At 49.6% G+C, this 20,724-nt stretch overlaps 1 protein-coding gene across 4 annotated transcripts in view; it reads right to left on the bottom strand.

Moving 5' to 3' along the window:
• The window catches only part of LRRC4C (leucine rich repeat containing 4C), an 802,274-nt gene that overhangs the window by 688,958 nt on the left and 92,592 nt on the right, over positions 1 to 20,724 (bottom strand). The gene's annotated exons all lie outside the window — the stretch shown is intronic.

The following is a 20,724-nucleotide window of genomic DNA, read 5'->3' as shown; positions in this document are numbered from 1 at the left end:
CTTCCAGGCTTCTGTCACCCTCACAGAGAAAAAAAAAATCCTCCTCATGTTTCTGTGGAACTTCCTATGCCTTAGCTTCCACCACTGCCCCTTGTGCTGTCATTAAGCATTGCCCATCAGAACCTGGCTCCAGCCTCTCTGCACTCACCCTGCACATCTCTATCACCATGACTGAGGTCATTCCTCAGGTTCCTCCTCTCCCAGCAGCACAGCCTCAGGCTCTCCTCATAATCCTAGAATACAGAATGATCTGGGTTGGAAGGGACCTTAAAGATCATAGAATCCTACAATGCTTTGAGTTGGAAGGGATCTGGAAGATCGCCTAGTTCCAACCCCCACTGCCATGGGCAAGGACACCTCAAACTTGACCAGGTTGCTCAAGGCCCCATGTAACATGGCTTTGAACAAGAGATGTGCTTCAAGGAGGGTCACCCCTCTCTCAGGCATGCAGATTCAGCACACTGGATATCAGGAACAGCTCAAAGGGACCACCCTTCCATTCTACTGGAGCAATCACACAGGTCTATGCAGTGAAAGAGGTGGAATTTCAACACCAAGGTAAAGTCATAAGCAGAAGATTCAGTATTTATGGTCCTATCACTGCAGCCTCCTTTCCACTAGGGACAAGCAGTCCACGAAGTGTTGGACTATTCTCAGCTCTTTCTCCTCCCACACACATTAATATAATTCCTGTTGCAAAAAGCCCCAAATACTCAAGAGGACCTAATACAATAAACTAGGAAGGACAAAACCCTTGATCAATCACAACACTTGACACTGAAAGTCACACGAGGCCTCCTTTGGTCCTCTGGAAAATCAATGAAGCCATGAGCAAGTTTCAACAACAACAAAAAAAGAAACCCAATCCAACAGCCAAAAAACAACAAACCAACAAAAATAACAACAACAACAAAAAGACAAATCATTCACGAGCAGAAGGCACATCCCCATTGGAATGATTGAGCTTAGACCCAAAAGAACAATGAATGTGATCAGTCATTTTTATCTCCAGCGGGTTTTGTCTGTTGTGTGCAATGTGTTTTGTAAAGTGCTTCTGCTGTTACACAATCCCAGCATGACAAGGGCTGGAAGGGACCTCTGGAGATCATCCACTCCAAAACCCCTGCAAAAGCAGGGCACCCACAGCAGCTTGCCTAGGGTCACAATGGCATGGGGGGACTGGAACCTCTCCAGAAAAGGAGACTCCACAACCTCTCTGGGCAGCCTGCTCCAGGGCTCCAGCATTCTTGCACTGAACAAGTTTCTCCTCCTGTTCAGACGGAAGTTCCTGGGTTCCAGTTAGTGCCCATTGCCCCTTGGCCTATCACTGGGCACCACTGCAAAGAGCTTGGCCCCATCCTCTTGCCCCCCACCCTTTATCTCTTGCTGAGCATTGCTCAGATGCTCTCTGGGGCTGCTCTTCTGCGGGCTCAACAGCCCCAGGGCTCTCAGCCTTTCCCCCTCTCAGAGCTGCTCCAGACCCCTCAGCACCTTTGTAGCCTCTTCTGGACTCTCCCCAGTAGTTCCCTGTCTCATGTCTTCATATTGATCGCATGAATGTTATCACCTAACAACTCTCCTCCACCTTTTACAATGCTGGAGGCTATACAATGTTTAATTTTTCATTGCTGCTGTGTGTCAAGGGCAACCAAATACACACACCCCTGCCAGGAGCACAACATGATCCATGGATATTTACAGTTGTACAAGGTCTGCAATTTATCCTAATAAAATGATCACAGCACAGACTGGAATTACCAAGGCTGAGGATAATTGAGCTGCTACGGCATTGTGTACGAGTCACAAAAGAGGGTGTAAAACAGCAAATCACTTGTTCAAGAGGTTCATCTGTGAATCTTCTACAAGACAGGCACAGACTGGAGAAGAGGAGGCTCCAGGGAGTCCTTAGAGCAGCCTTTCAGGACCTGAAGGGAGTCTACAAGCAAGCTGGGGAGGGATTTTGGACAAAGTCTTGTAGAGATAGAATAAGGGGCAATAGCTTAGAGCTAGTAGAGGGGAGACTGAGACTGCAGATTAGGAAGAAATTCTTTCCAGTGAGGGTGGGGAGACATCAAAGTCATCCCACCACTACAGACTAAATCCTAGTCAGATATCCCACAGCAAAGGAAATCAATCTCTTAATTCCTCTGTCAAGATGAATTCTGAGAAAACTTTATCGTAGGCTGTGTAAACCCAATAGAGTTCAGGGGAGGCTACAAAGGTGCTGAGAGGACCAGGACGGCTGGCTAAAGGCTCAGAGCCCCAGGGCTGTGAAGCCTGGAGAAGAGCAGCCTGAGAGGGGACCTGAGCTAAAGGGTAGAGGACAGGAGGATAAGGGTAGACTCACTTCAGTGATGCCCAGTGATGGAACAAGGGACATCAGGCATAAACTGGAAGCAAGAAGGTTCCATTTGAACATAAGGAGAAGCTGCTTTCCTGTTAGGATGCCAGTACCCTGGAGCAGGCTGACCAGAGAGGTCATGGAGTTTCCTTGTCTGGAAAGATTCCAAACCTGCATGGACACTGTGATCCTGGGCAAGCTGCTGTGGGTGCCCTGCTTCAGCACGGTGGCTGGATTAGACAATCTCCAGATGTCTCTTCCAGCTCCTACCCTGCTGGCACTGTGTGTCACTCTTGTCTGCTCTATCTGTGGTCAGTTCCTCACAGCTTCCCAGTAACTCTAGTGTGGGTTTGTGAACTTAAAACAGCAAATTAACTCCTTTGTTTCTTTTACAACATCAGTGCTACAATCACTGCCTTCAAGCCCTGTTCCAAATACCCAAGGGCTGCCTCTATTCTTCCTTTAAAAAAAATTATTACCACAACTTCAATTTCATCTTTCTGTGAGGAAATTCAATAAACAAGTGATGTAGAAAAGCAAAATTAATGAATTTAGGAACACACATCTGTGAAGGAGGGGTTTGAATCTGGGTTAGAAATGAATTGCAATGAGGCCAATAAAAAAATTATTAAATAATTGAGAGAGAGAAAATTTCCCCCCAGACTTAGAGGTAACACACAGAGCTTCTGCTACCATAGAATCAAGCAGGTTGGAAGAGACCTCCAAGCTCATCCAGTTCAACCTAGCACCCAGCCCTATCCAGTCAACCAGACCATGGCACTGCATACCTCATCCAGTCTTTTCTTTTAGCTGAATGTATAGGCACAGTCAGATTGAACTTAAATGATTTAGGAAAGGTTTTATAGAAAATGTTTATCACTGGAGAGTTTTGCAGCAGAAACTGCTGCTTAAAGGTTAAGCATCAACTTCCACAAACTTGAGTAAAGAGACTTAGTTTAGTCACTGGTGAAGAGTCTCAATATTTGCAATCCGAAAGCATAAACCTTGTGGCCTTCCAATCAAGGAATACTGGTAAAAAGGTCTCATAGAGCAGATGCTCATTTTGAGGTGTCTGTGACAAGCCATAAACCACCAAACTCTGTAGAGATGTTTGTTTGTAGCAATCAGTTGATAATCTGCAAACCTGAACAAGGGCTACTGTAGGAGTGTCTGCAGCTACTCGTTGGAGATCTGTGATAAGCAATCTTGTAAAGACCCAGGCCTGCAGTGACTAAGGAAAGCAGGAAGGAGATAAAGGATAAGCAGGGATATCCTGACACCAGCAGCAAAGAAGGGTCTGCTAACCTGAGATGAGAAAGACTCTGGGAGGAAGACTGTGTGGGATGTTCATCGCAGATAACCATTCCTGACCACCAGGATTGGCATTGTTGGAATTGGGGTGGAGAATAGGAAAATACCTATGTTAATGAACTCCAAGACTTGTAATAACCCTACCTCCTATTATGAATATGCCTCCTCTTATGACATAAACCGTGGCTTGTGCCAGCATGGGGTGTGCAGGATAGATGGAGCCATCCTGCCTGCACCAAGTGCTGTAATAAAACATACCTACTGCAGAGCTCTGGGGTTCGTTCCGCAGGTCACCAGGAGGTGATGGTGGGGCAGGGCTTCGCTGCTTCTTTAGGTTAGATTGAGCACGAGTCCTCCGTGGCTCTCAGAAGTCATCGGAGCGGTCAGGCAGCTGGGCAAAGCAGGACGCAGGTTGGCGAGCTGGAGCAGTCCCATCGGGTGCCGTGCTCGGCAAGGAGGCGGCCCTCGGGCCGGAGCGGCGGGCCGGAGGGGCCGGGCGGCAAAGCAGGGGTCGCAGCTCTTTGCTAGGCCGTCCCTAGGTCGTTGCCTAGACTTGGGCTCGGCTGAGCTCAGGCGGACAGCTGTATCCCCGCCTAGAGCAAGCCGTTTCAGTCCCTCGGCCGCCTAGAGCAAGCCGTTTCAGTCCCTCGGCCGCCTAGAGCAAGCCGTTTCAGTCCCTCGGCTCAGCGCAGGAGGCAGGCAGGCAGGCTCAGGGCCGTCCCCCGCGACGCGAAGTGTGAGGGCACACAGAGGCAGGCGAGGCAAAAGGGTAGCAAACAAAACAGAAGCAGCAGCAGCGGCAGCAAACGAATACGTTTGCTCGGTTTTTAAGCACTTTGAGGAGCGTCTGTGACCAATAGGAACAAATAAAACCACCTGTGTCTCCAGGAAGGGAGAGGCAGAGGCCCAGCGCCCCCGACCTGTGCTCACCGCAAACAACGCAGGCTGCGAAACGAGGCCAAACATGGCGCCCGGGACAGGCGGAGAGGCACCGAGGCTGTTGTCTGCGCTGCCGCGCTGCGTGCGCCCCGAGGCAGGCTGAGGGCTGGGCGTCCAGGCAGGTGCTGAGGGCATGCGATGCACTCCAGGTATAACTTGGACCTTCCAACACCATGTCCCAAGGGCAAAGCTGAGCGCAGGCTGTTCAAACAGGCTTAAACCTGGTTTGTCCTTTGGCTTTAACAACAGTAACTCTGCTCATCGTTTCCCAATCATTTGGTATTTAAACTCTTTCCGAGAGAGAGCAAACAAGCCAAGGCTTTATCTTCACAGAGAACCACTGCTCTGCTGAAGGAACGTCTCAAGCCCAAGAGGTGACACCAAACTGAAGGTTGTGCTGCCGTTCAGGAGACCAGCAGAGGCTGGGGAGCTGCCTGGGGAGAAACTGAATGACATCTGGCAAGGGGAGAGTCTCGCACACAGCAAAGAACCACCTCAAGGAGCAGTAGAGGCTGGGGACTGAGCTGCTGGAGAGCAGTGCAGAGAAGGACACAGGGAGCCTGGAGGACAGAAGGACGTCAGCAATGTGCTCTGGTGGCTAAGGGCAGGCTGAGGGGCATTAGAAAGGCTGTAGTGAGTAGGTCAAGAGAGGTTCTCCTGCCCCTCTACTCTGCCCTACTGAGGCCACCTCTGGAATATTGTGCCCAGTTCTGGGCCCCTTAGTTCAGTCCAGCACAGAGCCACAAAGGAGCTGAAAGCAGTGGAACACCTTCCTGCTGAGGACAGGCTGAGGGAGATGGAGCCTGGGGCAGGATAGGCTGGATATTAGGAAGAAGTTCTTCCCAGAGAGAGTGATTTCCCATTGGAATGGGCTGCCCAGGGAGGTGGTGGAGGCACCGTCCCTGGGGGTCTTCAAGAAAAGACTGGCTGAGGCACTTAGTGCCATGGTCTGGTTGATTGGTTAGGGCTGGGTGCTAGGTTGGACTGGATGAGCTTGGAGGTCTCTTCCAACCTGGTTGATTCTATGGTTCTATGTTGGTCAGGGGCCCTCACACTGCGGGCCAGACACGGCCCGCCGGGGTCCTCAGTGGGGCCCGCCGGGGTCCTCAGTGGGGCCCGCCGGGGTCCTCAGTGGGGCCCGCCGGGGTCCTCAGTGGGGCCCGCCGGGGTCCTCAGTGGGGCCCGCCGGGGTCCTCAGTGGGGCCCGCCGGTCTGACAGAGCCCCTCCGCCCCCCGCGCGGGGTTCGGGCGGGAAAGCAGGCAGCAGCCTCCTGCCGCTGAATCCGCTCCGGCACCGGCCGGGGCTGGGCTGGAACCCAACTGTAGTCCGGCCCCCGGCAGCGCCTGAGGGACAGCGAACTGGCCCCCGGTTCACAGAGTCTGAGGACCTCTGATGTCGATAAAGATGCGCAGGGCAGCGCCAGGAGGACTCAGCCAGGCTCTGCTAAGGGGTGACCAATGGCAGCACAAGGAGCACTGGGTGCAGGCTGGAGCAGAGGAGGTGCCATGGGAACAGACGGAAAAGCTTTTTCACCGTGAGGGTGCTGCAGCCCTGGAGCAGGCTGCACAGAGAGCTTGTGGAGCCTCCCTCTCTCTGGAGGCTTTCAAGACCTGCCTGGATGTGTTCCTGTGTGATCTGCTCTAGGTGCTCCTGCTCTGGCAGAGGGGTTGGACTGGATGAGCTTTGGAGGTCTCTTCCAACCGCTACCATTCGGTGTGGTTTTCAGAGATGCATTTTTGAGGCTGCCTGTCTGCAGGACGGGAGAGGTGTCGGAAAGGTTGCTGCTGCTGCTGCTGCTGCTGTCGCCAAATCCAAGAGCTTTTGATTTAATTAAAGTTAAAGCCATCAGATCCTGTTTGCAAACCCAGAGCGGCTCGTTAGAAAGTGCGACACGTCCGGGGCTTTATGAAAACATTTTCTTGTCGTTTGGAGCGAGAAGTCAAAACTACCTCAGAGTCCCTCCTGCTGAATGAACCAAGTCATTAAACTGGCATTTGCATGGAAAGCCTCCTCACAGGGCTTTCTGTCAGGCCTTTCAAACAGGCACCCAGTGAATAAGGGCCAGCTCACAACCGCTGCGTTGTTCCATGCATGTGGGAGCAAACAGCCACCATTGTCAGTGCAGGTGGGAAAGGACACTGAATAGACAAGGGAGCTCAGGGAAGAGGGAGAATCTCCTCATTGATGGGCTGCCTGCAGGTCTTTAATGAAGTTTACCCAAGAAAAAAAAGGATTTTTTTTTCCCCCCACCCCGATCCTTCGCTGGAAAAATTAATTCTGTTGAAAACTGGACAATGGTGAAACATCTCAAGGATTAGAGATGCTTCTCCTCTGTCGTTCTGCCCCTAAGTAAGAGCTAAAAAAGACTCTTTTCCAAGCATCTCACAGCATTAAAGGATTTGAAAGCTCCGCCCTCACAAATGGCCTCTCACTCAGCTGGAGGAATTGAGGCGCAAATTAGCATCAGGATTAATTCAACACTGAGCATTGGAATGGGCTGCCCAGTGGTGGAGAAACCGTGCCTGGAGGTGTTGAAGCAAAGCCTGGCTGAGGCACTTAGTGCCATGGCCTGGTTGACTGGACAGGGCTGGGTGCTAGGTTGGACTGGATGATCTTGGAGGTCTCTTCCAACCTGCTTGATTCTGTGATTCTATAAGTGTAGAGCTGTGCACCTAGGAAAAAATAATCCCATGTATCAGTCCAGGCTGGGGACTGACCTGCTGGATAGCAATGAAGGGGAGAAAGACTTCAGAGTCCTGGTGGATGGATGGAAGGATGGCCATGGACCAGCAGTGTGCTCTTATGGCAAGGAAGGCCAGTGCCATTCCAGGGAGGATTAGAAGGGCTGCTGTTAGGAGGTTGAGAAAACTAAGGGGTGACCTCACTCATGTTTATAAATATGTAAGGGGTGAGTGCCAGGAGGATGAACCCAGCCTCTCCTCAGTGATGCCCAGTGACAAGACAAAGGGCAAGGGGTGGAAGCTGAGGCATAGGAGGTTCCAGGTGAACCCGAGGAAGAATTTTTTCCCTGTAAGTGTGACAGAATCCTGAAACAGGCTGCCCAGGGAGGTTGTGGAGTCTCCTTCTCTTGAGATATTCAAACCCTACCTGGGTGTATTCCTGTGTTATCTGCTCTAGGTGCTCCTGCTCTGCCAGGGGGGTTGGATTGAATGGGCTTTAGAGGTCCCTTCCAGCCCTTGACATTCTATAACTCTATGATTATTTAACACCCCTCCTTTAACTAAGGAATTACAGATTGGTCCTCATTTGGCCTTCTCTGAAGTGGGATGCAACAACTTGCCCTGATGTTTAACAGAACAAGAACAAAGCTGGACACAAGTGAGGATGCAGGGAAATATTATCTCCCCGTCACAATCTTTTGCTGTGTAAACAGCCTCAGATATCTCCTGCCACATTCTGCACAGCTGCTTTATCCTTTTGCTCTCCTCTTGTCTGGTGGCAGCTTTTAATCCACATTTTCCTCCTGGAAGAGGTGCTCCAGGACGCATCTGCAAACATCTCCCTGCTGTTCCATTGTCTTCCCTCTGCTTTTGCCTTGCAGTAGTGCAGGCCTAAGCAGTATTTTTGCACTGTAGTTCCTCAGCATTTAATTCTGCAGGCCTCTGTGTGGTACTTTTTCCAATGAAAAGGCTTCATCTGACTAATTTTCACCTTAAAAACTGCATCTCCCTTTCCTCAGAGCATCATTACCTTCACTTGATTTTGAAAAACAGCTATTTTAGTCCTCCAGCTCTGTGTCTCCAGACATCTTAACTCCTTTATAGCTTTCCTCCAGGTTAATAACATTAAAGAGTATGGGATCAGGAAGTGATCCCCACTGAGCTGTAGCTGGAATGCATCTGCAATAACCTTTTGAGACGATTGTGCCTTTCCAATGCAGCCAGCGTGCAACAGAGTGCTTTGGTCTTCTTCATTATTCTGTTCAAGATGGAATAAAAGCAACTCCCTAAAATGCCTCACAAAAGATAGAGAATAACAGAATCATAGCATGGTAAGGGTTGGAAAAGATCTCTGAAGATCATTTAGTCACAACACTTCTGCTAGAGCAGGATCACAAAGAATGAACCACTCAGGAGCACGCCCTGGCAGGTTTTGAATGCCTATAGAGAAGAAGCCAAGCTGGCAACTCATGGCTTGGACAGATTCACTCTGTGCTGGGTCAAAAACTGGCTGGATGGCAGAGCCCAGAGAGTGGTGGTGACTGGTGCCACATCCAGTTGGCAGCTGGCACTAGTGGTATTCCCTAAGGATCAGTGCTGGGCACAGTCCTGTTCAATATCTTTATTGATGATCTGGACAAGGGGATTGAGTCCAGCAGCAGTAAGTTTGCAGATGACACCAAGCTAGGAGCAGGTGTGGAGCTGTTGGAAGGTAGGAGAGCCCTGCAGAGGGACCTGGCCAGGCTGGATGGGTGGGCAGAGGCCAACGGGATGAGACTGAACAAGGCCAAGTGCAGGGTTCTGCACTTTGTCCACAACAACCCCAAGCAGCACTACAGGCTGGGGACTGAGTGGCTGAGAGCAGCCAGGAGGAAAGGGACCTGGGGGTGCTGATAGAGAGTAGCTGAAGATGAGGCAGCAGTGTGCCCAGGTGGGCAAGAGAGCCAATGGCATCCTGGCCTGCATCAGGAGCAGTGTGGCCCTTCAGCAGCCTTGAGGCCCTGCCTTAGACTCTCTCCAGCAGATCCCTGTCCTTCTTGAGCTGGGTGCCCAGAGCCTCACCTTGAGTATCACCAGAGACAGGGACCCAACCACCTCCCAGGGCCACCTGTTCCAATATCTTGTCAGAACTCAAAGGTTAAAAGCATTGTGCTTCAAATACACTACCTGGTGTATACTAAGAGAGTGGAAAAATAATTCATTGTCAGTTCAGTCTATAAATCAGTGCTTTTCCAAAACAAACACACAAGCTGTGTTCATCTCCCTGAATTATGACAAGTACCTCTGCTTCCACGGTGTTAGATTTATATCTTCTTGTATTTCCTTTTGTCCCCTAGGCATAGGTGCTCTGTTACAAGCATATATCATGGATTTCACCATACAGATATTTTAAACACCATTTCTAAACATCACTCTCCTGTTTATTACCCTGAGGTATCTCTCTGCCGTTTTCTATCAGCCCTAGTTTGAAAAACAACAATTGCCTGTAATTCAAAATTACTTTTGCAAAGAAAAAGTTTCATTTTCATAAACTCACAGAATGGGTCAGGGTGGAAGGGACCTTAAAGATCATCTAATTCCAATCTCTCTGCCATGAGCAGGGACATGGAATGGGCTGCCCGGGGAGGTGGTGGAGTCGCCGTCCCTGGAGCTGTTCAAGGCAGGACTGGACGTGGCACTTGGTGCCATGGTCTGGCCTTGAGCTCTGTGCTAAAGGGTTGGACTTGATGATCTGTGAGGTCTCTTCCAACCCTGATGATACTATGATCTTCCACCAGCCTAGGTTGCTTAAGGCTGCATCTAGCCCAGCCTTGAATACCTCCAGGGAGGGGACATGCACAGCTTCCTTAGGCAGCCTGTGCCAATGTCTGTTGTGGAGGGCCTGTAGGCCTGAAAACAGGCTTATTTATGCCTTGTCCTGCCTGGACATGTTTTTCTGCCTAAGGAATGGGCTGCCCAGGGAGGTGGTGGAGTAGCTGTCCCTGGAGCTGTTCAAGGCAGGATTGGATGTGGCACTTGGTGCCATGGTCTAGCCTTGAGCTCTGTGGTAACAGGTTAGACATGATGATCTATGAGGTCTCTTCCAACCTTGGTGATACTGTGATACTGTAAGCACATTGAATGGATAAAAGGCGCACAACAGACCTGGTGCCACAAAGTCTGGTCTGCCAGGACCCCTGTTTGTAAAGAGGTTGTGTAAGCCCCACACACCCAGCTTGTGCTTCCCTGGTGTAGGCCCATGTGATTCCCATATTTGGGGAAAGTCCAGGCCTGTGGCATTTGCCTATTATGGTAAGGTTTGGCTGACTGCCAACCTGATTGGTCACTCTAGTGGCCAAAGGGCCATTCATCTCAGCCCACATTCAATAAATAGGGGCGCACAGGCAAACAATGTGCTCGGATGCCCCTGCCCACGCTCACTTGCAGCTCGGACTCCTCCCTGCATAGCTCAGACTCCCCTGCCTGCATATTCACTTGCAGAGCTCACTTAAGCCTGCCTATATATATGTGGAGCCCATAGTCTCCCAGCAGCCGTGCACACCTTGCACACCTGCTGCCTATCAGTGCCTGGTGTGTGCCACTGCTGCCAAGTTACCAGGAAGCAGACTCCAATTGTCTGCACGCCTGGCTGGCCAGCATTACATCGTGCTGAGACAGCATGACATCCTACTCCTACACCTGAGGTCCTGCCTAGGAATCCCTGGACAGAGCATCCAGAAGAAGCCAACAGCACAAAGGCAGAGATTGCATCCTTTGCCAGGAGAACAAGGTCAGAGACTGTCCTTTCCGCAAGCTGGGAAGATTCTCTTTCCCCAGAAGCTGGGAAGATTCCAGCCTCAAAGTCCACGGGCAAAGCTGTCCTGAAGTTTGGACACTTGTAATAGGCTGTGACGTAGCCCTGGAGGGTGATTATTGATTAATCAAAGCTTGTGAGTAAATGCTTTAATGCCTCTGTGATATCTGTTGTCTCTGCCATAGAGCAGAAAGTTTCCAGCCCATTCTGCTGGGCAAAGAGTATATAGACCCCAAATGGTATTTGCCACGGGAGTACTGTGTCCAGTTCTGGGCCCCTCAATTCAAGAAAGATGTTGAGGTGCTGGAACATGTCCAGAGAAGGGCAATGAAGCTGGGGAGGGGCCTGGAGCACAAATCCTATGAGGAGAGGCTGAGGGAGCTGGGCCTGTTTAGCCTGAAGAAGAGGAGGCTCAGGGGTGATCTTATTACTGTCTACAACTACCTGAAGGGGCATTGTAGCCAGGTGGGGGGTGGCCTCTTCTCCCAGGTAACCAGCAATAGAACAAGGGGACACAGTCTCAAGTTGTGTCAGGGTAGGTATAGGCTGGATGTTAGGAAGAAGTTCTTCACAGAGAGAGTGATTGGCATTGGAATGGGCTGCCCAGGGAGGTGGTGGAGGCACCGTCCCTGGGGGTCTTCAAGAAAAGCCTGGCTGAGGCACTTAGTGCCATGGTCTGGTTGATTGGATAGGGCTGGGTGCTAGGTTGGACTGGATGATCTTGGAGGTCTCTTCCAACCTGGTTGATTCTATGATCCTATGAAAAACTCCTCTCTCTGTTTATAGTCTGAATGTTTGCTACTTATTAATAAGTTACTGTAGATATTTATCCTAGAATGTTTTCATGACTGTGTAGAATCATTTTAATATTAATATACAGTGGTTGGGGGTGGCCAGAATTCAGAATATTGAGTTTAATAAAGATATGTTTTTATAGACTATTATCTTGCCCCAATTAATTTCTGCCCTCCGCCAGAATCGGTGTGGGCGGCAGAATCCCCTCCGCGACAATGTCTCACCACTGTCACTGGAAAGAATTTCTTCTTGATCTCCAGCCTAAATCTCCTCTCTTCCAGCTCTATGCCACTGCCCCTCATCCTGTCCCTTGCCACACGTGTGATGGGCTTTCAGTAACCTCTGTTGGGCTCTTCTGTCACTCCATTGTATTTCCTGCAGGGACATTGCCATTCCCTTTCATCCTGTCACTCCAAGCCCTTGTCAGAAGTCCCTGTCCAGCTTTCTTGTAGCTTCTTTCACATACTGGCAGGATGCTCTAAGGTCTCCCTGAAGCTTTCTCTTCTCCAAGCTAAACAGCCCAAACTTTTGCATCCTGTCCCCACAGGAGAAGTTCTCCGTCCCTCTGAGCATCCTTGTGGCCTCCTCTGGACCCACTCCAACAGTTCAATGTCCCTCTTATGCTATTTGGTTTGACCCATGGCAAGATCACACTTACAAAACACTCTGAAAACACCTCCTCAGTCAGGAAGTTTTCCCCCCAAATACCCTCTCCTAGGTTCAGGGCTCTCACCTGGTTTCACCCACACCTAGTAACACTCCAAACCACACAGAAGTCATAATCCTATCATTCACTTTTAAGTCCTCTCATGTTTTACTCTGTTATGCCCAACATAAACCTCCCTGCAGTGCATGTCTGGTTTGTGAGCATATTGCATCTGAAGCTGTTTGGGCTGGGTAAGGCCAGGGGACACCACACACACAACTGCCATCTCCAGCTGAAACTTCTTTTCTTTCAGCTGGGCATTTTACAGCCAGTAAAGAGCTGAATATTCAATTTCCTTGTGTGACTTGGCCATTAATGGGGGAGGAGGAGGGGTAATAAATACCACATTTACATTTTATATCATGGCCATGCAATATCTGAGGTGGTTTGGAAATAACCACCCCTGTTTTACATGAGTGCAACTCCATTTCTGCTTCACCCACTCAGTCATTTCTAATAAGGTCATAAATATTTATCGTAGCGACTGAAATAGCCACATTTTAGTTACCACTTCATCAAGTTTAAATCTGGAAATGAGCAGCTCCAATTAATCTGAAATATAATGAGGGGGATAATAAAGCTCCTCATGCTGAGTTTGGCTGTTACACCACTTCACATTCTGACCATTGCCTTGCACCAGTCTGTGACAAATCAAACCTGTGTTTGCCCCATTCCCTACCTCCTCAGCCCCACTCCCTAACTCCTCACCTGCCAGGGGCTTGAACAGTAAGAGCTACCCTCAGGAGCAGCCTCCCGCTCCAGTGCCCTCTTGGTTGACCACTGAAATAAGCTTCTTGCTGCTGCTTGCCTATTATGGGCTGTGGTACAGTCTGTGAGAGGCCTTTGCCCTCCTTGTAGCATCCTGTACTCCAAGGAGCTTTAGTGCCTCAGCATCCTCTGCTGCTCAGTATCCTGCACACAGGCACCTCTGTCCCAGATGATCCCATGGTCTGGGTGCTAAGGATGGTCCAGCTCTGGCAAGGGGGTTGGATTTGATAATCTCTAGAGGTCCTTTCCAACCCCTAACGTTCTGTGATCCTGTGAACGGGGCTGAGTAACTGAACAGGCTGAGAACTGATAAGAAGTGCAGCTGCAGGGAAGCAGCCTTGGGTAGAAGCTGGGAGAGCTTAGCTGCTGTCTGTAAACTGAGCTGGGCAAGGGAGCCTCGAAGAGGGGGCAGGTTGGTCAGCCCTGGGAACAAGCAAATGTTCTGGCTAGTGAAACTTACCAGAATTACTGTGTGCATGTATCCAATCGACTACATAAGCATCACTCTTAGCTTCAATAAACGGACTGACCTCCTACATACCATACTGGTACAAGCTTGTGTCTTTCCCGCTCCTGCATGGCCTAACTGAGGCCAACTCAGCACTCACCTCTATTCCCTAACTCCTCAAACCCTCAGGCCAGGGTTTTGAAGAGACTCTGATGTATCCAGAAGGTTCATTTGAACACAATTCCCCTTTCTGATAGGCTAAAATATAAAGGAACCACACAGTATCACAGTATCGCAGTATCACCAAGGTTGGAAGAGACCTCACAGCTCATCAAGTCCAACCCTTTAGCACAGAGCTCAAGGCCAGACCATGGCACCAAGTGCCACGTCCAGTCCTGCCTTGAACAGCTCCAGGGACGGCGACTCCACCACCTCCCCGGGCAGCCCATTCCAGTGTCCAATGACTCTCTCAGGGAAGAACTTTCTCCTCACCTCCAGCCTAAATCTCCCCTGGCACAGCCTGAGGCTGTGTCCTCTTGTTCTGGTGCTGGCCACCTGAGAGAAGAGAGCAACCTCCTCCAGGCTACAACCTCCCTTCAGGTAGTTGTAGACAGCAATGAGGTCTCCCCTGAGCCTCCTCTTCTCCAGGCTAAGCAATCCCAGCTCCCTCAGCCTCTCCTCGTAGGGCTGTGCTCAAGGCCTCTCCCCAGCCTCGTTGCCCTTCTCTGGACACGCTCAAGCATCTCAAAGTCCTTCTTAAATTGAGGGGCCCAGAACTGAACACAGCATCATCCTTCCACTGAAGATGAACCAAAATACCCTCAGAGAATCATAGAACTGTTGCAGTTTGAAGAGACCTCTAAGATCATTGAGTCCAACCATCAACCCAACACCATCGTGGCCACTACACCATGTCCCACACTGCCATGGTGCAATGGTTTGGGAGTTACCCACCCCACCACACTTATGAAGTGATTTATAATCATAGAATCAAGCAGGTTGGAAGAGACCTCCAAGCTCATCCAGCCCAACCTAGCACTCAGCCCTATCCAGTCAACCAGACCATGGCACTAAGTGCCTCAGCCAGGCTTTGCTTCAACACCTCCAGGGATGGGGACTCCACCACCTCCCTGGGCAGCCCATTCCAATGCCAATCACTCTCTCTGCCAACAACTTCGTCCTAACATCCAGCCTAGACCTCCCCTGGCACAACTTGAGACTGTGTCTCCTTGTTCTATTGCTGGTTGCCTGGGAGAAGAGGCCAAACCCATCTGGCAAATCACTCTCTCTGTGAAGAACTTCCTCCTAACATCCAGTCAGCCAAAAGTTAAGGGATGAAGCTACATTTACAGCCTAGCACAATATACAAGCAGATATATACAAGATATTACAAATATATACAGGTATATACAGAAATACACAAGTTAAAAGTCATACAGAAACACAATACCCCTTCCAGAAATCAGACTGCCAGGAGGCTCCTGACCCAAACCTCCTCCCCACTCCCCCACCCCCTACCTCTTTCCCTCCCTTCAGAAATAGCCAGATCAATCCCCATATATCTCACGTCATGAATCTGGAGAGATCTGAGGTGAGATGTCAAAAACTCGACAAGAAGGTTAGGGGAAATAAAGGGTTAGGTTGGATTAGAGTTAAGGCAGATTCAGACCCACACACAGACTGCCAGGGAGGGGCAGAACTGAGAAGTGTGTGAGAAGTGTCTTATTTGTATTTTGACTAGTTGTGTTTCTCAGCAGAAGAATGAGTGACACAAGGTACTGTTGTTTTTTGCTTTCTTCTCACAGCTAAGGATTCAGTTTCTCCCAGTAAACTATTCCAATTAGCTTCAAACCAGCACACGTGGCTACACCTTTCTCAAACACCTTTAGGGATGGGGACTCCACCACCTCCCCCGGCAGCCTGTTCCAATCCCTGACCACTCTTGCAGCAAAGAAATTTCTCCTAATCTCCAACCTAAACCTCTCCTGGCAGAGTTTCAGGCCAATTCCTTTCATTCTACCACCTAGTACCAGGGAGAAGAGCCCAAGCCTGACCCCACATCACTGCAGCCTCCTTTCAGGGAGCTGTAGAGAGCAATGAAGTCTCCCCTCAGCTTCCTCTTTTCCACATTAAACATCTCCACTTCCCTCAGGCTCACCAGCTCTGTTCTCCAGACCCTTCAGCAGCTTTGTTGCCCTTCTCTGGACTTGTTCCAGCACATCAATAATTTGTAGTGAGGAGCCCAAAACTGAACCCAATATTTGAGATGTAACCTCACAGGGGCACAATCACTTCCCTGTTACTGCTGACTTCCTGCTAGCACCCTGTGCACCCTTGCTCATTAACTATCATCCTCTGCTCACTGACAGAAAAGAGATCCACAACATTAGGGGTTATTTTCTCTCCCATGTCTCTGAACTGAATCATTTCTCCAGAAGAGTCTTTTAGCTCTGTGTGACATCTCAGTTACAAGTTACATGGTCTGGTTGACTGGCTAGGGCTGGGTGCTAGGTTGGACTGGATGATCTTGGAGGTCTCTTCCAACCTGGTTGATTCTATGATTCTAAGTCACAGGCAGTCCAGGTTCTTCTAGCAAGCTATGCTTCCCATCTGCCAGAAGGCATCTCCCATGGATGAGATGACAATTTCTCTTGCTGTCTATACCTCCCTTGGAAAAGATTTCTTCCATTCATCTGAAGAGAAATTTTCAAGTGGGGGCTATCTGTCCTCTGGGCATATACTGGCTGAGAAGTGTGAGATTGGAAGGTTGTGTTCAATACAGTTGTGCAAGAGCACAGATTAGAGAATGATACAATGGTTTGGCTTGGAACAGACATTAAAGATCCTCCAGTTCCAGCCTCCCTGCCATGAGCAAAGACACTTTCTGCTAGCTCAGGATGTTCAAGGCCTCATCCAACCTAGTCCTGAACACCTCCAGGGAGGGAGCAACAACAACCTCCCTGGGCAACCCATTCCAGTGCCTCACCAACCTCACTGGAAAGAACCCTTTCTTAACATCTAGTTTGAATCTCCCCTCCGCCAGTTTAAACACATTACCCCTTGTCCTGTCATTACAAGACCTTGATCTCCAGTCTCAATCTCTCCTCCTCCAGCACAAAGCCATTGCCCCTTGTCCCATCACTATATGCCCTTGCCACAAGCCCCTCCCCAGGTTCCTTGTAGGCTCAGCCTCTGCCACAAGCTCAATATCACCTCAGAATCACAGGGACCAGTTCAGAAAACATAGGCTGAACTATTAAATCAAACCTTGAACTGTCAGATTCACAAGGAGCTAAACCAAGCTGTAAAGATCCAACAGCACCATGAGTGTGAAGCTTCTCTTCAACAAGAGTTTACAGCAAGTAAACACCCAGGAACTCATAAACTTGACAGTAGGTGACAGAAAATAGAAGGGACTTTGCTATCAAGCCTGATGTCTGTGTTTACAGCATCATATGTTGCCTATAGAAAGAGGAGCTGAAAGATTTAAACCAGGAATTTATTAGCCTGGATGTTAGGCACTCCTACTGGTAACATCAGCCACTCCTGGAGATGAAGTATCTGACATCTTGATCAGGCTACAGGTCAAAAGGGATGACTTACAGCTAGGTGCAGCCAACTCTTACACTGCCTGCATCTCAAGACATGGATAGGAGTGGGATGCAAGGGGTCTTAAAAAAAACAGGAGTTCATAATGGCATTCAGACAACTAAACAGTAGGGTTAGCAGGGTGGTGCTTAGCTGCAGGCTAAATTGCATCCTGACCTCTACCTGCAACAGTGGAGTTGTTTAGCCTGGAGGAAAGGAGGCTGAGGGGAGGACCACTCAAGCACAGTGGCTCATTTTCAGCCAGCTGTTGATTTGCACCCCTGAATCTTCCTCTACTGGCCAAGATCCTCACTGATCTTAGGAAGATGTGAGGAGGATACTGGACTTGGTTCACAGCAACTGAGAAATCCACCAGGAGAACAAAGTTGCAGGCTCACAGGATATCAGGGACTCAAAGAGCTCACTGAGTCCAACCCCCCTGCCACAGCAGGACCATACAATCTAGCTCAGGTCACAGAGGAATGCATCCAGAAAGGTCTTGAAAGGCTCCAGAGGAGACTCTACCACCTCTCTGGGGAGCCTGTGCAAGTGCTCTGTGAGCCTTACAGTCAAGAAGTTGCACCTTGTGCTGAGCTGGAACCTCCTGTGCTGCAGCTTCCATCCATTGCTGCTTGTCCTATCCCAGGGAGCAGTGAGCAGAGCCTCTGCCCCCACTCCTGACCCCCAGCCCTCAGATAGTTATATACCTTTATTAAATCTTCTCTCACTCTTCTCCTCTCTGGACTAAAAAGCCCCACGGCCCTTGTAGTCTTCCATCAAAGCAGAAGCTTTTGCTTCTGGCCTGTAGGTTTGCTGCCTTCCCTTACAAGACCTGTTTTGTTTTCCCTCTACCTTGTTCTTCATCCCAGTACATAAATGGAGAAGAAAACCATTTGGCAAAGTTCCCTAACACAAACCTCTCCAAAACACAGTCCCCTTTGGGCTCCCCAATTTAAGAGGGACGGGGATCTGCTGGACAGGGTCCAGCAGAGTTCTACGAGGATGATGAGGGACTGGAGGGCATGGCTCATGAGGAGAGGCTGAGGGCCCTGGGGCTTTTTAGTCTGGAGTAAAGACTTAGAGGGGATTTGATAAATGCTTATAAGTATCTGAGGGCTGGCCAGGAGTGGGGGGACAGGCTCTGCTCACTGCTCCCTGGGATAGGACAAGGAGCAATGAGTGTAAGTTGCAGCAAAAGAGGTTCCACCTCAACACAAGGGGGAACTTCTTTACTGTAAGGATCCCAGAGCACTGGCACAGGCTGCCCAGAGAGGCTGTGGAGTCTCCTTCTCTGGAGCCTTTCAAGGCCTGCCTGCATGTGTTCCTGTGTGATCTGTGTTAGAGAGCATTGTCCTGCTCTGGCAGGGGGGTTGGACTCAATGATCTCTTTGGGTCCCTTCCAACCCCTAACATCCTGTGATCTTATGATCCCCTGTCCTTCTCTCCTTGTCCTAAACATGCATGACATAGATTCGAGAAACCAGAGCTTGGATCCTATTCATGCAGTTGCTGAAAGAAATGGTGGAAGGGACTCAGATAATAACCTGAGAGCAATATTTTGTTCTATGCTATTTGTGAAGGGGATAATAGCACTCAGAGCATTTTTCTGTCCTTGCTAGAGCAGCAGGCTGCCCAGGGCTGTGGTGGAGTCACCATGCCAAGAGGTCTTCAAGAAACCAGTGGCCATGGCACTGTGGGACATGGTTTAGTGGCCATGTTGGTGTTGGGTTGATGGTTGGACTGGATGACCTTGGAGGCCACTTCCAACTGAAACAATTCTATGACTCTACAATAACCCAAGTGATGAGAAGTCAACCAGTAACTCCAGTGCTTTAAGCAGTACTGCAGCAAGTACAAGCATCAGGATCCATTCTTCCCATTAATCAGAGGCCATGGGAGGACTTTTAATGAAAATTCTTTTAAAACATATGTACAAAGTGAATATTTTTAACCATCACAGCCTCCACTAATGAACTGTTTGACAAAAGCTTCTCTTGCTTTGGCCGCTGGTTAGTTCTGTAGCCGAGCGAGCCAGCTGGACTCTGCTCTGACTCATGCAGCTTCCTATCTAATTAAGCTTCATTTATAGAATCAAACTCCTCCAGTGGTTCTCACCTTGCAGGAGACAGAGGCACAGGGACTTGTAAAAGTCTCCTTACTTCTGTGGGCAATAAAGAAAGAGACCTTCTTTTATTGTCACCTTTCAAAGGTGCACTGCTAGGTCATTCAGCACAACCACTCTGTGACACAGAGTTATTCCCTAGTACTGCTCTACAGCTTCCATCCCCTCTTACCACATATTTCTTCTCTTTTCTTTCCCAGATACTTCTTTTGGCACCAGAGCTGGCCCTTGCTTTCCACATTCAGCAGCTGCTACGTTGATAACTTAAGAGTTATTAGAAGACATTAATGGAAGAGGGAAAGGTGCACTCCTCATAGAATCATAGAATCAACCAGGTTGGAAGAGACCTCCAAGCTCATCCAGTCCAACCTAGCACCCAGCCCTAGCCACTCAACCAGACCATGGCACTGAGTGCCTCATCCAGTCTTTTCTTGAAGACCCCCAGGGACGGTGCCTCCACCACCTCCCTGGGCAGCCCATTCCAATGCCAATCACTCTCTCTGTGAAGAACTTCTTCCTAACATCCAGCCTGGACCTACCCTGGCACAACTTGAGACTGTCCCCCCTTGTTCTATTGCTGGTTACCTGGGAGAAGAGGCCACCCCCCACCTGGCTACAATGCCCCTTCAGGTAGTTGTAGACAGTAATAAGATCACCCCTGAGCCTCCTTTTCTCCAGGCTAAACAGGCCCAGCTCCCTCAGCCTCTCCTCATAGGATTTGTGCTCCAGGCCCCTCCCCAGCTTTGTTGCCCTTCTCTGGACACCTTCCAGCACCTCAACATCTTTATTGAATTGAGGGGCCCAGAACTGGACACAGTACTCAAGGTGTGGCCTGAGCAGTGTTGAGTACAGGGGCAGAATAACCTCCCTTGTCCTGCTGGCCACACTGCTCCTCCGAAATGCTGGGAAAAGGTCCTCATCCTCAATTCACCACACGAAGGAGAGGCAGCAATTCAGGTGTATTTTCACCATAATTTGGTCTCACAAATCAGCTTTCATCTACATTCCTGCACCCAGTACTGGAAAATTAGTTTTAAATGGATAAGAGGTTGACCATGAGCCAGCAATGTGCTCTGGTGGCCAAGAAGGCCAAAGGCATCCTGGGGAGCATTAGAAGGGCTATGTCCTCTCAGGCTTTGTCGTCTGCATCAGCAGAATTTGCCTTCTTGCCCACCAGGGCTCATTGCTGTGCCATGCAGAACTTGGTGCCCATCAGCACTCCCAGGTATCA

The sequence above is a fragment of the Pogoniulus pusillus genome, chromosome 1, assembly GCF_015220805.1.
Source record: "Pogoniulus pusillus isolate bPogPus1 chromosome 1, bPogPus1.pri, whole genome shotgun sequence".
Taxonomy (NCBI): Eukaryota; Metazoa; Chordata; class Aves; order Piciformes; family Lybiidae; genus Pogoniulus; species Pogoniulus pusillus.
Note: the sequence above shows the minus strand (reverse complement) of the source record. Positions and strands in the feature narration are given on the sequence as shown.